This window comes from Panthera onca, chromosome A3, assembly GCF_046562875.1.
Source record: "Panthera onca isolate mPanOnc1 chromosome A3, mPanOnc1 haplotype 2, whole genome shotgun sequence".
NCBI classification, from domain to species: Eukaryota; Metazoa; Chordata; class Mammalia; order Carnivora; family Felidae; genus Panthera; species Panthera onca.
In genome coordinates, this window is record NC_138341.1 from 119,740,652 (window position 1) to 119,757,153 (window position 16,502).

At 47.7% G+C, this 16,502-nt stretch overlaps 1 long non-coding RNA gene across 4 annotated transcripts; it reads left to right on the top strand.

Annotated features, from left to right (window-relative positions):
* The first annotated feature begins 1,560 nt into the window (after window positions 1-1,560).
* On the top strand, window positions 1,561-14,297 carry LOC132668665 (uncharacterized). Of its 4 annotated transcripts, XR_009605683.3 has the most exons (5): window positions 1,561-2,101; window positions 5,947-6,126; window positions 9,637-9,842; window positions 13,593-13,871; window positions 14,145-14,297. It is a non-coding gene; the product is annotated as an uncharacterized LOC132668665 (long non-coding RNA). The 4 variants fall into 4 exon arrangements; XR_009605682.3 differs by lacking the exon at window positions 14,145-14,297 and having other exon boundaries at window positions 13,593-14,138; XR_009605691.3 differs by lacking the exon at window positions 14,145-14,297 and having other exon boundaries at window positions 13,602-14,138.
* The last annotated feature ends 2,205 nt before the right edge of the window (window positions 14,298-16,502 follow it).

Genomic DNA, 16,502 nt, shown 5'->3' on the forward strand with positions numbered 1-16,502 from the left:
TGCTGTGTCTCCCTCTCTCTCTGCCCCTCCCCCATTCATGCTCTGTCTCTCTCTGTCTCAAAAATAAATAAACATAAAAAAAAATTAAAAAAAAAAAGAAATCTAAAGTACGTAGATCCTTCCAATTTTAGCAAGGCTTAATTTAATGCACAGAGCAACTTAAAATTTTTAGAAAGGCATTCGGTTAGTAAATTTGTACTTATTTTCTGGGGAATATAGTAAATGATAATATTGAAGGATCAAATAGCAATTTTCCAGTTGTTTCTAAAATAATAAAATGGCTTCTGCCTTGAAATAGAAGATATTAGAGTTTCAAGAGACTCCGGGGAAAATTTCACCCACAGAGGGGTCAAAAAATAAATATTGCCAGTACTTTGATTTCTCAAAGTTTTCTGTATTTTTACTGCTTTTCTCATGGCGTCAAAATTTCTGGGCCTTTTGCTGCAAGTTGTCGAAAAGCCATTTGGCTTTTCAGCTCACATCACAAACCCCAAACTCTCACTTCCTTTAGGATGCAATTTGAGCGCCCGTGAACGTGGCCAACTAAAAGCCAGAGTGCAAATGTTTTCTTTCATCCCTTTGACTTTGTCCCAAGTTACACGGCTGCAAGAGGGCACATGTCAGATTGAGGTGAACGCCCCGTGTGGGTCTGATCTCCGAGCCATATTCCCTGCTACGGATGGGAAGCTTGGAAAGGAGGGGTGATAACTCAGCCGTTTCTAAAAGAGGAAAATGATGACAGCCGTAAGAGGGCCAGCCATAGAAAATGGCCTCATTGGTGTATGTCAAACCAGTCAATCTGCTTCTGCTTAGGGGGTGTCTAGGGCCTGGTTCAAAGGAAGGCCAGCTCTGTGTGTGCCTGCAAAAGCCAGAGTGGGTGGAAACTAGAGACTGTGTTCAGTCTTCAGTGTTTATTTAACAAGAGCGCAGCCTCCCAGAGAAACACGGACAGGGCACAGAACCCCACAGACCTGTGTTGGCTCCTCTCTCCGGACCGGGGACTTTTAGTTCACTTGTGTGACTACAGTGGTTCCTTGAGACACCCCTCCCCCACCCCCCGCCCCCCAAGGCTTCCCCAGCTCAGTCCCCTTCTTCCCCATTCCCGCTGCTTCCGTACTTTTGATCAGCATGTTTGCAAGGGCTTGAGACAGGGATTACAATGCCCCTTTTGGAAAGGAAGAAAGTTCGGCTCAATCTGGTGAGGCTTAAGGCCACAAAGTTTGTAAATCCTGAGTCTGGATTAAAATCTCGGCCTGACTGGTGCGAAATAGCATAACTTTGGCCAAACCACCGATTTTCTCTGGCCCTTACTTTCCTCCCTGAAGCGAGCTATTGTTCAGGCCAAATGGCATTCATTCGTTCGTTCCTTCATTCAGCAAATATTCGTTGCACATTAATTCTGTGCCAGAAACTCTTCCAGGTGCTACAAATACAATGAACATCCTGTTTTCATGGAGAGAAGATAGTAAATGTCGTATTAGTATTTCGGGGGGTGCTAAGTACTAAATGGGAGTAGGTAGGTAGGGGGCCATAAAGAATGCTGGGAGCAGGGGTAAAAATTTTAGCTGTGATGTTTAAGGGAAGTATCCTGGAGACAACAACTTTTGAACAAGGAGATGGGGAGTGAGCCACATGGATAATTAGGGGAAAGGCATTCCAGGCAGAGCAAACGTGAGTAAGGTCTCTGAAGCAGAAGCAAGTCTGGAAGGTGCAAGGAAAAGCGAGAAGGTGCTGTGGCCAAGTAGACGCAGTGAAAGAGAGAGTCAGAGGAAATGATGTCATAGAGGTGATGCTGGGTGGGTGGGGGAGTCACGAGACAATAGAGCTCTCGAGGCCTTTATCGGACACGATGTACAGAGAAATGTTTTTTGGTGAGCAAATAGCTGTCCAAATGTATTTGCTATAATGCAAACAAAACATAGCAGTTCTGGAAGTTGGGTTCTAAAACCAGTCTAGACTGTAGATTTTAGAGTCTCAGTCTTAGTTCTGAAATCTTGGCTCATGTAGAGCCGTAGTCCTCAAAAGGATCCCATGATTCGTGGGTGTAGTCTAGCCCCCTGTGGGAAATATTGTCAAATTCGTGATCAGCATGTAACAGTTGGTGAGTATTATGGCTGTGCGTGAATTTTTAATTTCTTTTTTTTTTTTAGTATTTATTTTTGAGACAGAGAGAGACAGAGCATGAACAGGGGAGGGGCAGAGAGAGAGGGAGACACAGAATCCGAAGCAGGCTTCAGGGTCTGAGCCGTCAGCACAGAGCCCGACGCGGGGCTCGAACTCACGGACTGTGAGATCATGACCTGAGCCGAAGTCGGACGCTCAACCGACTGAGCCACCCAGGCGCCCCTCTGTGCGTGGATTTTTAGATTGAATGGGATGGTGATGGGGTGTAATGTCTTATGATTAAGAGCGAGGAGTTGTAGCTTAATGCCAAGCCAGCAGCAAGGAAAGACCTCCTTCCTCTGACACGCATGAGAACAGTACCTTGTCAGGATGGTGAGCTGCGTTACCCCAGCAGCGTCACGGAGATGGAGGGAGACCAAAGGCACAATCCAGCAACTGGAGGCTTTTATAGACCCTGTGAGACATTTTTATAACTCAGTAGTGACAGCGCTGTGGTCATGGCTGACCTGTTAAAACCTGCTATTCAGAGATTTTAATTCCGCTAAGCATTCTGCTAAAATTTCAAAAAATCAAAAGGGTGGTGCAAAAACGTACAGAAAGAAAATGAGGGCTGGGGATCACTATTTTAGAAGCCAGAGAGTTGCATGATGGTATCTGGTGTGCAGCTTCTGGGCGAACCACTTTGGGCCAATTAGGCAGTTTAGGCGCATAGACTGATAAGTTGGGTTTGGCCATTGCACTACATGGATGTTTCCCTTTTTTTGTTAGCGGGGCACTTGGTTTATAGAATACTCTCCCTTCATTATCCCGTCTTGTTCTCCCAACACTTGTGTGGAATTAGCATGAGGAACGTTCCCTTCCTATTATGAGTGAGAAACGTGAGAAACCAGGGGAATGTCGTGACTTGCCCAAGGTCACACTGCTATTAAGTGGCAGCAGAGGTGGGACATGAACCCAAATGATCAACAAACTCATGCTTCCTTCCTTTTCTAGACTGACTTCCAAATGATGACAACGCAATAGAGGGAGACAATCAGGCCAAACCCATGATTTGTTGTTATCTAGAAAAATAGCGTTCCACGGAGTAGCTGCTTTCAATTTTAACCAGTTACTAGCCCCCCATCCAGTGGAAGGCCCAAAGCAGCTCCAAAAATGTCTTCTTTTAATGCAACTGAACAACCGAGAGAGTAACCAGGTTTCATGATCATCAATATACTGGTAACTTCTGGGTTCCCTTGTGTGACAGCAGGCTGAACTCTGCAGGCCTGATCAGACAGGGAGGTGTGGGTTGAGAGCCCTGGCCAGTAGGAATTATCTGGGTTCTCTTCATTATCACTGAGAAATTGTCATTTCTGCTTTATCGTTTAGTTTTCTCAACTCGCTTGTCTGGTATTGTTTTATTTGAGAAACCTTTCACTACTGCCCATTCTCTAGTGTAGCATCATCTAGCAGAACTTTCTAGGATGACAGACATGTTTTATATGGTTACCGTCCAATATGGCCGCCGCTCACCACGTGGCCGTGGCTATGGAGTAGTTGAAATGCGGTTGGTGCAACCCAGGGACTGATTTTAGGTTTTATTTAACGTTCCTAATTTAAATGTAAAAAAGCCACATGGGGCTAAGCCTAGGGCAGGAAGAGGTTAAGAAGGAGAGAGTGAATCAGGGGTGGGTATTGTGTGGATGGGAAGCTGGAGGCCCATGGGATGGCTGGGGGTGCTGGGGGGTGAGGGAGGGGGCTTGGGTTACCTGGTGGGCTCGTATATGGTGTGTGGTATGTGAGGGCCAAGTGGAAGCAGCTGGGGCAGGGGAGTCACTGTGGAACCTGTGAAAAATGGGACTTTGGGAAGTGGGGTTGGGAGGCAGGGTGGGCCCCGGGTGGCGACGGTCACAGTAATGTGGATAATAGTAATAATAACAGTGGAGGGTCAAAGGAGCTTCCTCTGAGACTGGCAAGATGAGGGAGGGGCCTAGTGGCCGGCTCCTGTCACGCTGTGGGCCCGCAAGTCCTGAAAACCCAGGAGAGCACTGCCAAGGGGGAAAGGAAGTTGGGGGCCGAAAGGGAAGATTTTCCGAACTGGGGAACCAAGGTAAATACAGGAAGTGGAACATTAACGCTATTTGGACTCAAACAAAGGAGAGTTCCCCTTGTCCTTTCAGCTGGCTGGGAATCCTACCCAGGAGGTCTCCGCTATAAGCCTGAGGCTGAGAATGTCCTGAGGTTCGAATGAGGCCTTGGTCCTGAGAGCTCAGGGGGCCCCTCTGGCTCCCTGACCAAACGTGCACTTCCATTTTGAGAGATCGACGTGGGAAAGTTATTTACCATTTGCACGGCAAGGACAGGGACATACAACAGAGCAATTCTGTAACACGGTTCAAGTCACCAAAAGCACCGGGGGAGACTTTTTGGGGGTCCCTTAGGTGACAGTGTTGGGGAGGACAGAAGCCCGGTATGGAGGGCATCCTGAAGAGGAGCTTGTGTGGAGGATGTCAAGGAGGTCTGACCCCTTCTTAATCTCCCCCACGCCGAGATGAGATAACATTCTTACGAAGTAGCAGCCGATAACACTGCGCCATTTAATCCTCCCTGGCAAAACTCCCCTCACTCAAAACAAATATTAGCCCCATTCATTGTACAGATGAAGAAACCGATGCCAAGAGGAGGCGGAACTACCTGAATGGCCGGTTCAAGCTGGAGTAGGGGAGCTTGGGGAATTTGGCCCTTGAGTGTCACCCAGGAAGCCTGGGGAGTTGGGACAGCGTCTTCTTGGAGGTATCTCAGTTGACCGCAATGCTCTTTGTCTGCCCTACTCTTGACTCTCCTTTTCACCCTTATGTGTCCTTCCCAGAGTGGCCTTCCCTGATATCCCAGCACCTTGTGTCTTTCAAAGCACTGATTACAATTGTCCCCCTCCCTTCATTCTACCAGTCTTCTCCAGGGAGCTGTGACTTCTGTGCAGTTGAGGACTCTGTCTGTATCGCTCACCCTTAGATCCTGACATCAAGTGAAGTGCTTGGTTCATAATATGAATGGTGACTATTTTGTGGAGCGAAGGATCCTCTGAGCTTCTAGAAATGGGGCCTGACCAGAGGACGGGGGCTCCTCCAGGAGGGCCAGGAGGACAGAGTCCTTTGAGGGTGCTAGTTTCAAGGGCCATGGGGTAGAAATGACAGCTGGGTTTGTGCCAGTGAGAGGAAAATGTCCCACTTGTCCATCTTTACTGTGTTTCAATAGGTAGGAGCATGGCCGGGGCCGGGTCTGAGAAGGAGTCAGAGAACTGGAAAAGCCCTTGCGCTGTGTGAGGAACAGAGTCAGGGTGGGGCAGGTACGTGCCTCTTTGAGGGCTCGGGCTTCACGGACTTGGTCTCATTTGCTTCTGTCGACAGTACTTCGAGGCAAGGGTTCCTACCGCCATTTCCATCTTGCCGGTGATGAAACAGACTCTCTAAGAGGGTAAATCCAACACCATGCAGGCGAGATGGTGGAGGGGGGATGCCCACTCCGGTGTGGCCAGCGTCATGACTCCTTTGTCTAGTGATTATGACTGTGTTTTTGAGTCAGAATGCCTGGGTTTGCGTCCCTGTTCCTTCACTTACTAGCGGTGTGCTTTTAGGAAAATGATGGCACTCTTCTGTGCCTTAACTTCCTCATCTAAAAAATTAGGATAACATGAGGGTCTACCTTATAAGGTTGTATAAGGGACTAAATAGGTCAATACCTACAGGTAAATAGGTAGAGACTCAGAACAGTACCAGGCACTATCATCCTTTTCCTCATCACCATCACCATTTATTTATTGGATTTCCTTCTTCCGTTGCTGAGGGTGTCCACAGGCTCTGAACGGCTAGGAAGGGAAACCACCTAGGAAGATCTGAGAGAAGATTCTGATGTAGGGAAGCTCTGGAAGCGGCGAGAAATCGCTCAGATCTGGCTCTTACGACAACGATCTCTTTCTCCTGCACCTGCTTCTTTCAAAGACTAAGACATTTCACGGCAGGTTACGTGAGTTTCCGTACAGTAATTGCGATCTTTCTTTCCTTTCATCCGTTATTTCTGGTGGGAGAGGAGAGCAATGACTCTGTCCCGACTTTGTCGGGAAATGAACACATCAAAATAACACTTTTTGCGATGGAGCGTCAGCGAGGGTCGCAGGGATGCCCCCAAGGGATGTGAAAGGCCAGACTGAAGCTATGCCTTGTGTTCAAATACAGGAGTCTCAGGCTGATCCTTGAGCAGAGCCCGTGGCCTTTCCAGGCGTAATCAGAGGAGAGAGAGGAGGTGCACAAGAGAGGGAAATCCCAGACACCCCTCCGAAAGGTGTCTTGACGTAGTAATACTTACAGGGCACCATGGGTATTCACGACTGGCGACACAGGATTGTTCTTCCTTCTGTTAATGGACTGTTCCCGTATGTTTCCCATTTGGGGCATAATTAAGAAATTCCATAGAACTGGCCAAGGAATGGTATGGGAAGTAGAGTTATCTCCCAGATTTCTTTTTTTTCTTTTAATTTTTTAAATGTTTATTTTTGAGAGAGAGACAGAGTGCGAGTGGGGGAGGGGCAGAGGGAGAGGGAGACACAGAATCTGAAGCAGGCTTCAGGCTCTGAGCTGTCAGCACAGAGCTGGACGTGGGGCTCGAACTCACGGACCGCGAGATCATGACCTGAGCCGAAGTCAGAAGCTTACTGACAGAGCCACCCAGGTGCCGCTCTCCCAGATTTCTCATCTGGCTTTGGATCCCGCACTCCCCCAAGCTCAGGACATCCTAAAAGCGTCCTCTCTGGAACACCCAGGTGGGCAAATGATGAGAGAACCCTGGTGTCCCTGCAACACTGCTTGGCCTCTTCTAGAACCTTCAAGAGCCCAGAATACAAGTTCCACTGTGATCCGTTAATGCAGGAAAGAATTGTGTGGTTTGTTTAAGGAGAAGCAAACCCTCAGTGGAAACACACATCTGCTGGGATTTTGGAGAGCTTTTCTCTCATCAACCTAGCAAGTCAGCAGTGGAAAACGCGTCTGTCCATAGGTGGCAGAACCCAGGTGAGTGTTGCAGAAAACAGATTGGATGTGGTAAGAGATACAGCCGTGGATTTGACAGTGAAACAATCAAAATCCTGAACCTGGACCTGGTGGCTCTAGGAAGATATTCTCTTCCTGATTTCCACACTTTCTTTCCACTGGGGACAAGGGGGCTAAAAAGTCCTCAAGAAAATAGAGGAGATATCCCGACCTTTTATTCTGGCATAAATGGTTCATTTTACCAAATTCAAAAAGTTGATTAAGTTCATATTAGAAAGAAGGATTTTTGTTGTTGTTGTTGCTGTTCAGTAACCAACTTGCTAAAAAACAGTTCTGGAAAGAATTTATGTTCAGGTGAGAGAAATAACAAGAGATTCTCAGTGCTAGCTTTGAGTTTGAGATCTGAATGGAAAGAATTACTTCCCACTGCCTCTTGTTTTTATGCGATAAATATATAGATGTGGTTTAACTTGCTTAGGCATTTATATAGCAGATCACAGAAAGAAAGGAAATGGATGTTTATTGAGGGGTTACTATGTGCCCGTCACTTTCTCATCTAGTGAATACCGACAACTCACGTTTACTGAGTGTTTAAGTAGGGCCCAGCACTGCACCACACAAATTACGGTCAGTTCTATTTTAATGCAACACATGGCACATGCATTCTTTTTCTCAACATGTTTTTAATGTTTATTTTTGAGAGAACACAAGCGGGGGGCAGAGAGAGAGGGGGAAGACACAGAATCTGAAGCAGGCTCCAGGCTCTGAGCTGTCAGCACAGAGCCCGACACGGGGCTCGAACTCACAAACTGTGAGATCATGACCTGAGCCGAAGTCCGACGCTTAACCGACCGAGCCACCCAGGCGCCCCAACACACGCATTTTTAAAATCACTGTGCTATATGCTAGATCAGGCACTAAAACCAAGGGGCTTCTAGAAACATTGGGATCGGGGTACAACACTCAAAAACGTCATCAGTGACCGATTGCAAAAAGGTAAGAACTAGGTGGGCAAAATGGGTTAAGGAGTTTCAGAGGCACAAAATTCCAGTTATAAATAAATAAGTCACCGAGATGAAAAGTACAGCCTAGGGAATATGGTCAGTAATATGGTAATCGCGTTGTATGGTGACAGATATGGCTCACTTACTTTAGTGACGACGCTGTGTAAAAATACACAGAATGGTTGAATCGCTGTGTTGTGCCCCTGAAACTGACATAAGAGCGGATGTCAACTATGCTTCAATAATAAATTTTTTTTTTTTAAAAAGATAGGAACCTAATCAACATGGCAGCACACTTTGATATCTCGCGTGGCTAAAACGTACATAAATACTACCGTAAATACGACACATTCCCTTTCAGGACACCCAAGGATTGCTTGTGTTAAGAGGGCTTTTTTTTTGGCAGCTGGGGAGTAATTACAAAGGGGTCCTCTGAAAGCGGAGGGAGGGTTGAATACCAGGTGTGGATGGATGTGGCTCATAACGCACACGGCCAACTGAGGGAGATGTTTGAGGCGTGTGCACAAGTGTGTGTGTGTGTGTGTGTGTGTGTGTGTGTGTGTGTGTCCCTACACAGCTCCACTCAGTGGGGTACAGTCTTCTGTATTCACCTAAGTGCTTCTCAAGGATGAAACTTACCGGAAGTAAACACGGAATTCACGTTATGTTCAAATCACTCCCTAGTTACCGATCGCATTGGAGCGAATTCCATTCTCAAAGTAAATGTTGGGGCGGGACTCTGATGCTTGTATCCCTGCATCTGAAGCCCGTGGGTACTCACGAGGCCAGCGTCGTTATCACGGTCCTGACAACTACCCTGTGACTCACAGTTTACTTAAGCAAGTTTTCCAGGATCACGGAAAACGTTCGGACCTCACGTCAGTTTTGAACCTTCGACGCAGTTCCTGGCGTGGTATTGGTCACTGGTCTCCCTGCGAGGACAGCGAATCTTTAATTAATCCCCTTTCTCTCCAGACCACAATTCTCCTGTGTTTGTGGGATACCTGTTACGATAACCCTGAGCACTTTTCAGATTTTTCTGAGGCGGGGAATGCAGTCCGGGAGAGAGTAAGGTTAAGGTCATGACTACATTAGGGTTCTATTCCTTTCCTAGGGCTGCCACAATAAATTATCATAAAACTGGTGGCCTAAAACCCAGAAATTTATTCTCTCCCAGGCCTGGAGGCCATCAGCCGAGAATTGAGGTGCAGGCAGGGCCGTGTTCCCTCCAGAGATTCCAGCAGGGAATCCGTCCTTGCCTCTTCCAGCTTCTGATGGCTCCTGGCCTTCCTTGGCTGTGGCCACATCCCTCCAGTCTTTGTCTCTGTCTCCACATGGCCTTCGTCCTGGGTCTCTCTCTTGAATCTCCCTCCCTCTTGTAAGGATGTCAGTCATCAGATTTAGGCTCTACTCTAAATCCAAGATGACCTCAAGACCTTAATTCCATCTGCAAAGGTGCTATTTCTAAGTCAAGTTTGCATTTGCAGGCACGAGAGGTGACGACGTGGACGCATCGTGCGGGCGGCGGGCGGGGGGGAGGGGAGACCTCATTCGACCCAGTACAGTCACAACAGGGATTTGAAAGAAACGTACAGATTTTCTGGCCCGTCCGTAGAGCCACGATGTTTTTTAATGGCCGGGAAGCACACTCCATCCGCAAAGATGCAGAAGGGTTTTTGGAACCTCAAAGCTGGTAAGTTCTTCTCTCGGCAGAGCCTAGTGTCTGACAAATTACAAATTATCTCCTCCCTTGGGGGCATCTCTAGCAAGGACCTTGCAGGATAACAGAGAGGGAGGCCCGATGGGAAGGGGGAGGGCGTCCTACAGGCTCTGGGGCACTCTGGATGCCGGCAAGAGCTTTGTTTTGCGGGCGGGCACACCTGGGGCCCGTTGATATGTTCGGAGGATGGAATTCAAGACTTCCGGAAGCGGCCCTTCTCCTTGGACTCAGGGATGAGGCTGGCAGAGGCTCCGGAAAGGCCACCAAATCACCTAGGCTAGTGGTTCTTTCATTTTTAATGTCTGGAGGCATCACCCGGACAGCTCGTTCTAACAGAGATACCTGGACGTCACCGCCACCCTCCACTACCAGCACCACCGAGATTCTCACTTAGCAGGTCAGGGCTGGGGCCCGAAATTTTGCATTTCCAACAAGCTGCTGCTGAGCCGGGGTGGGGGGGGGCACCGCGTGAGTAGCACTGAGTAGGGAGGTTGTACACACAGCCAAGTGGGGCAATCTGTGCATCACGTTCAAGGACCGTCCAGAGGAAGGCCTCTCAAAGTCGTCTCGCTTGGATCCCTACGTCCCAAAGAACAAGGGACGTTGCAGAGCTGGGTCCACGATCCAGAGTTCTGAAAAGTCTTTCTGTTCCTTCTTTTTTTTTTTTTTTTAACGTTTATTTATTTTTGAGACAGAGAGAGACAGAGATGAACGGGGGAGGGTCAGAGAGAGGGAGACACAGAATCTGAAACAGGCTCCAGGCTCTGAGCTGCCAGCACAGAGCCCGACGCGGGCCTCGAACTCACAGACCGCGAGATCATGACCTGAGCAGAAGTCGGCCGCTTAACCGACTGAGCCACCCAGGCGCCCCTCTGTTCCTTCTTAATTCTCTCTTCTGCGGCACAGCTGGGGTTCTCATCTCCATGCTTCCCCACCCCGCTCGCGGAGCTCTGGCCTGCCCTCTTCTTCTGACTCTTCCTTCTTCTCCCCTTTCCCTCGGACGCTGCTTCCCACTCTCCTAGGATCTGGGTGGTCAAAGAGAGAATTCTCCCAGAGGGCGAGGCGAAGGGCGGAGCCCGGGGAGGCAGATACCGATAAATCTTGTCTCTCTCAAGCATATTAATATTTCACGTCTCAACTCCAGAGGGAAAACTTCACTGACCCAGAGTGACCTGCAACCACTCAGGAGAATGTTTCTTTTTTAAATAATTTAACTTTATATGGTAGAAAAGCCAGGACGGGGGTGTCCTGAGTGCTTCCATTAGCCTGTACTTTCCCTGTAACGCCGCTGAAATTGCCAGGGTTGTGACGGCCACAAGTCCACTTGGTGCAAACTTGTTGATTGTGTTATTTGTATCTCTTCATCCAAGTTTTATTTTCCATCTTGACCAGAAGGAGGTGTATTAATAGATGAAATATTATAGGTAAATATACCTGTATAGCTATGTAAAGGTTTCTTCTCCTTCTTACTTAAGTTTATTTGGTTTTGAGAGAGAGAGTGTGAGTGGGAGAGGGGCAGAAAGAGAAGGAGAGAGAGAGAATCCCAAGCGGGCTCCGCACTGTCGGTGTGGAGCCTGACACGGGGCTCGATCCCACGAACCGTGAGATCATGACCTGAGCTGAAGTCGGATGCTTAACTGAGCCACCCAAGTGCCCCCAACATATCTTTATATATTTTTATAAGTATATAGTAACATGCTACTATATACATAAAGCAGTCTGTAGAGTTTAAACATTCTAAACGTACCTTTTAATTTGGTACTGGAGTTGAGAGGCGGGGAGTGTAGCAGAGCAGAATCTGGGATCCGAAGGCAGGAACCAAGCGGGGTGAAGTCTGGTGGTTGGATGATGGAAGGCCGCTCCCTGCCCAGGAGGGTCTGCCTCAAAGTGCCTCACCTCTCTCTCTTTGTCGTCCCACCCCTGCACCGGCCAGCCTGCTGCTCCCCGGGCCCTGACTGAAAGCACTCGGCCAGGCTGGGCTGGGCGGGACAGGCACAGGATTCTCTTACTGAGGTCCGCAGCCATGGTGAACGTCACAGCGGCCACGGCCACGTCTGCCTGCCGCAGCCAGGCCAGTCTTGCTGGTGCACGAGCCCATTGTCCCAGCAGCCTCTTCCCTAGATGACCTATATTCTATAGAATATATGCCTGGAATGCATATAGCGTTCCCCATATACTTCTGAGTACTGCACGCACATTCTCTAGAATGCACACATGTACACCCTAGAGGTAATATATACACACTAACTGGCTAATGGACATGCTAAAGTGGTCGAAGACACAAACCATCCCCTGTGCGCCCTTGTCTCCCTGCCTGGGGACTTTGGCCGCAGGCAAGGCTGTGCCTGGGAGCTGTTCTGGGATCTTTAGAACCAGTGCGGAGCAGAAAACGGTAGAAAAATACCATAGTTTCTCCCCTCAGTGGAACAAGTCTGAGATGCGTGCAACCCATTTATTATCAGACCCTGCACTGGCCTTTCTCCCTTCCCCACTCCCTCACTGTGCTGCCTGGATTCCCAAATGATGGAGCCCGCCCGTCCTCAGAGTCTGCCACTGGGGGGAATTTGAACGAAGGCAATACACCACAGATAGTCCCCGTGCAGATCTTCGAAATTTGGCAAAAATCCACCCGAGCGTGTTTTTGTTTGTTTTGTTTTGTTTAATCATGCCATTCAGAGAGCTGCTTCTCTTTCTCCAGGTATAACTTTCCTATCTGCGTAAGTGTCATTCTCTTTATCTACGTCTACTAGGTGCCCTTGCAATAACCGAACTGAAAAATAACTTCTGTACTCACTTCCTATTTTTCAGTTAATCTACAACTTTCTGGAGGCTTTGACTCTAATACATTTTTAGTCACTTTGTGTGAAATCTCACTTTCTTTTCCTTTTAAGTTTCTATTTGGCTCAAGACTCTGCCTGTCCCATATGGTGAGTGCAGGCAAAGTCCCACTGGTGGCAAGTGATTCTTTTTATTTGAGTTGTTTCCCCTGAAAATTTATTGTCAGAAGGTTTCTTTGGAGTACACGTCATTCCTCTGGGGGGCTAAACGGGGGTGGCGACCTGTTTCGAGAAATCCTACTTGCGGCCCATGCTGGGCACGGATATTCTCCTACATATACATAGCAGCCTGGCTTCGAGTACATAGTTGATGCTAAACAAATGCTAATTAATAATAACCTAATAGAAAATGGAATTAGGGCAAACACATGCAGTGCATAACGACATCCTAGATTTTTCAAGTAACATTCATCGCATTTATTTTAGTCTTCTCAAACTCAAGCCAATCTTTCAAGTCAGCTCTGAAGAAAAGAGGAGATTAGGATTGGGTCGGTTTTTCGGTTTGTTTTGTTTTGTTTTGTTTTTTGTTTTCCAGAACGTTCCATCCTGTAGATGCCTGTATTTCCCGGGCCGAGGCAGAGGTAGCTGTGGGCCATGAGGATGTATGGGATGTGGTGGAAAGTTGGTCTGTAAGGAGGGGGTCCTTTCTTCTTCCAGAGAGGATTCTCACTGGGATTTAGTACACCATGCAGGAAATTGTCATTCGAAAAGATAAAGGTTTTATTTAATTAATAGGATGGGTGAAGTCACAGACTCCCTCCCTGGTTTATAACCTGGATTGGGGCCAAGACCGGGGTCAATGAGAAGGGGGCGAGTGTGACGTCCACACCTTCTTTCCTTCAGTAACTCTTTTTCATTTTTCACTGATTCTCATCCTTCCACGGAGAACGTTTAGACCTGGCCATCGCACGTCCTGCAACCGCCCCGGCCTTCAGCCTCTGGACCTGCCCCCTCCCTCCGCCACTGGACCTCCGAGGAAACGTGGTCTCCACACACAACGGAGTATAATTCAGCCATAAAGAGGCAAGCCCTTCCGCAGGCGACAATGTGGAAGAACCTGGAGTACATTGTACTCAGTGACATAAGGCAGACACAGAAAGACAAATATTGCCCGATTCCACATAACGGGAGGCACTCAAAATGGTCAGACGCAGGCAAACAGGAGGTGGGACGCTGGTTGCCCCGGGGCTGGCAGGGAAGGGAAAATGGGGAGTCACCGTTTAATGCATCTCAAGTTTAGGTTGTGCAAGGTTAATAAGTTCTAGACATCTGTGCGCTGCTGTGCGTATAGCCAACAGCACTGTATGTGCTCTTAAAAATCTGTTACAGGGTATAGATTTCACATGAAGGGTTCTTACCACGATAATTAAAAAAAAAAAAAAGAGGGGCACCTGGGTGGCTCAGCCCGTCAAGCTTCCAACTTTTGATTTCCGCTCAGGTCGTGATCTCACGGTTTGGTAGTTCGAGCCCCACGTCGGGCTCTGCGCTGACAGCGCGGAACCTGCTAGGGATTCTCTCTCCCTCCCTCCCTCCTTCTCTCTCTGCCCCTCCCCTGCTGTCTCTCTCATGCGCGCTCTCTTTCTCTCCCAAAATAAATAAATCAACATTAAAAAGAAAAGCTAAATCTCACCAAGTTGCCTAAGCCTCGGCTCACGTGCCTGGAAATAGATAATGCCAACTTGGTGTCACCGGGAGAACGACATGTGATAATGTTTCCTGGATGTCTGGCACGTCCCTGGCGATGAATGAATGTCGGTCGTATACCCCTCAGAGCAGTGCATGTAGCACAATGGGGAACGCAGGCTCGGAAGCCTGCCTTTGCCATTTGCTACTTGGGAGATTCAGGGGGACGTTATTTCATCTCTCTGTGCCTCAGTTTCCCCATCAATTAAAAGGGGGCCACGATGGTGTCTAATATATAGGGTTGTCAAGGATTAAGCAAGGCAGTGCCTGCAAATAATAGACGCCTCCTGATTATTATTCTTAGTTTCCCCGGGGAAATAAACAGTCCCTCTTTATCCTCTCTAATGCAGTTCTATTATTCTAGGATTCTTCCTTCCCAGGTGGGAAAATGGGTCCTCATCGCTAAACTTGCTAAAGAAAATGCTGATCTCCCAAAATAGCTATTGAGCAGTAATTTTCAAAATACATAGTAAACCCAAGCCGTACATGAAAGGCTCTTAAAGTAGGTCATTGCCACGGGGCTGCTTAGAGAGGGTGCCGCTGGGGTGATTTATGTCTGGGGGGATTATTAATTAAACAAAAGAGGGTCTGTGTTTTTGAAAAATGCCTCTGCCACAAAAGAACCGTGCATGAAGAGGCATAAAGGAATAGCTGTGATTAAAGAGTGTATCTCTATCTCTATCTATATATTCAAAAGATTATGCATTAAACAGATTTTTTTTTTTTTTCTGTATTTAATGCTTTGGGAGTTTTCACAGATCTCTGTGTTGAGTTTGGACTACTTTGGCAAACTTGTTGCAGAGGAAATTGTGCACATGACCGCTGCATCAATAAGGGATCAGTTCTTGTTTCTAAGAAGGAGCAGAGAGGGGACACTGATGTGTGTGTGTGTGTGTGTGTGTGTGTGTGTGTGTGTGTGTGTGTGATACGCGTGTGCTGGTTTTCCAGGCGTGTTTCTCTACAGGTGCGTGACCACTATATGTTTCCCAAAGAGGTTTTATTCTGCAAAGCTTGATAAGGATGGGGATTTAGAGGTGTATCTTTCGGGAGGGGAAATTTCTCTTGTAGGAATGCTGAAGGGGGGCCCCCTCAGAGGTCCCCGCCCTCTCTCGCGTCCCCCTCCCTACAGCAGGGGGCTCTTCTGTGTCTGCATTGTCTTTTTCTCCTGACTTCATGAAGCTCAAACATTGTCCTTCTTAATTTTATCTTTTATCAGAGATTAAAAAAAAAATCTTTCTGAATATTTTTCTCACTATAAAAGCAAGGCGTCATTCTTGGGGTTCCTTATCTATTTGGGTGGATTGACCCCTTATCACATACATAGTTTGCAAATACTTTCTCATGTCCTATCGGTTGACTTTTCACTCCACTGATGGTCCCTTTGCTGTGCGGAGTCTTAGTCGGATGTAGCACCACTTGCCTCTTTGTGGTTCTGCCTGTGCTACGTAAAAAAACTTGAATGGATGTTTCTCCAAAGACCTACAGATGGCCAACAGGTATATGAAAGGATGCCCCACATCGCTAATTATCAGGGAAAAGCAAATTAAAACCACAGGGAGACGTCACCTCACACCTGTCAGGATGGCTGTTACCAAAATAAAGAAAACACGCACGAAAAGCAAAAAGCAATAAGCTTTGGCAAGGATGTGGAGAAACCGAAACCCTGGCTGGCACGCCATGGGTGGGAATGCGAAATGTTGCAGCTGCCGTGGAAAACATTATGGAGGTGCCTCAAAAATTAAAAGCAGAGGTCCTGGGGCTCCTGGGTGGCTCGGTCGGTTAATCGCCCAACTTTGGCTCAGGCCATCATATTATGGTTCGTGAGTTCGAGCCCGGCGTCAGGCTCTGTGCTGACATCTCAGAGCCCGGAGCCTGCTTCAGATTCTGTGTCTCCCTCTCTCTCTGCCCCCTCCCCCGCTTGCACTCTGTCCCTCTCAAAAATAAATAAGAATTTAAAAATTTTAAAAAAATAAAGAGCAGAAGTACTGTGTGATCCAGCAATCCCACTTCTGGGTACTCATCCAAAAGAATTGAAATCAGGATCTGGAAGCAATATTAGTACTCTTATGTTTGTTGCAGTATTACTCACAGCAATCAAGAAGTGAAAGGGACT